The sequence below is a fragment of the Alternaria novae-zelandiae genome (genome assembly GCF_023758075.1).
Source record: "Alternaria novae-zelandiae strain BMP 2774 chromosome Unknown scaffold_35, whole genome shotgun sequence".
NCBI classification, from domain to species: Eukaryota; Fungi; Ascomycota; class Dothideomycetes; order Pleosporales; family Pleosporaceae; genus Alternaria; species Alternaria novae-zelandiae.
Window position 1 is genome coordinate 153,502 of NW_026056995.1, and position 1,955 is coordinate 155,456.

A 1,955-nucleotide genomic window follows, 5' to 3' on the forward strand; every position below is an offset into this window, starting at 1 on the left:
CCGTCGTCGTGTGTGGTGTGACTCATTACATAGTCGCGGGGGTCGTTCGGGTCGTAGCCTGCGAAGGGGTCGGGGTGGTCTTCTGTGCGGCGGGATCTGCGAGAGCTTTTTCGGGCCATGGTTGTTGATCTGTGTGATTGATGGTTCTGGAGGTCGCTTGAGAGGTTGTGATGAAGAAAATAGTAGCTGTGGGAATGGAGAGAAGAGAGAGTAGGCTCGACTTTAGAATATAGACGATTTATATGCGCATTGCTACGACGTGTTCGCTGACGGCGATGTTGAGATCCTCTCGAGTGCGAATTATCGCCAATTCAACAACTAGTGACGGCGTTGACATATTGGAGAAGTGACTGACGCAAGGTGTTCCAGCGGGTAAAGACGAACATGCTGGTGATGGCGCGCTTGTTGTACAGTATAGAGCTGTACCTGGCCAGGGTGTTGAGCAGACGAAATCATAGTGCTCGTCGCCAGGTGAGGCCGCTGAAGCACTCGCTGAGTAGAGTTCTGTGAAGCACACACGTTGCTACCATTTGTTCGCAATGGCGGACACACCAAATCGACTTGAATGCAAAACACTCCAACACAGTTTTTGTCACAACCGCCTCACCCGACCAGAATCTCATCGAAGTCCTTCGCCACCGCAACAGTACCCATACGCGGCTCGCTCGTCTGCTCTTGAAGCCTCACAATTGTTTCACTCCTCCACATATGTCGTCTCCATATGTATCCATCAATATGGAGACCTCACCTCACCATTGAGCAGCGATTACCCGGCCAACAAGCGAGCTTGCCGCAAACCAACGCGCGTCGCCATAAACCTGTGTCCTGCCACCATCGAGGACCCCACGCAACCGTTGCAGCAAGCAAAGCGGGCATGCCCGACGGCCTGATCACCCAGAGGAAACTAATCCCGAGTCGCGTAGAAATTTGAGACGCTTGATCCCACGCGTGGTTGCCGCAAAGATATCCATGTCCCGTTCGTGCATGGCGGGTCCTATACGGTCCGATAACAAAGGCCCGACGCGGCTGATCTATGCTGGCGATCGCGATCGTGGAGGAGCGGTACATGTGACTGTAGGAATACTGCGATCGAAGATTGCTGATGGATCTTTGTTGGGCTGTGGTTGGGTTTCTTAACTGTAGTCGTAAGCAAGGCTGTTAGTGCTGGTCAGGTTACTTTGACAACCTCCACCTGGTGGACGAGATACCTTGTCGGTTGCTCCAAATTCTTGGGTCAACATCCCACGCTGACGTTCTCGACGCCTGTCTCTTCATAATCCATGACGGAACAGTCTCCTGCGTGAGTTCATGCTATTGATGGGAGACCTGGCGCAGTTGCATATTGCACGTCTCCCCGCCATGCCATGCCTAGACGAGAAAGGTTTCCGTGCATGTAGTGCTTGACCGCATCTAGGATGGACTCTTGAGCATGCTCCATGTATCTTTTTCCATGCAATCCTTGTACCGTTAATGGGAAGCCAGCGGTGAAGTGGTCCGCGCCCACCTAGGGAAAAAACGGTGTTCAGTGATTGTGCTTGTCCGCCTCTTGATGTCAACAATGACGCATAGGTACAGATGAAGATGACGATGCAATCTGACCTTAACCTTCTGGATCAATCGTTGCATAAGTTGACTACGCACTGCGAGCCGACGGGTTGGTAAGATGAGAAGTCGGTGAGAGGATCTGACCACACCCTCCGCAAAAGCCCACGCGGCATTGCGGGGTCGCAGATGATGCGGCTCTCAAGTGGGGTTGTGGAAGATACTTGTTGATGTGCGCACTGCATTTCCGTGGTCGTTATGATGTGGAGAAAGTTCAGCTGTGAGGCGGCTCAAGGGAGACTCCCGATGCATCGTCAAGATGACTTCGAGATTGTGTGGAGCGCCGCATCATCGAAGTGTATGTCCGGACCATCGCGATGGTAAGATTGTTGATGTTTACATGCTCTTGCATC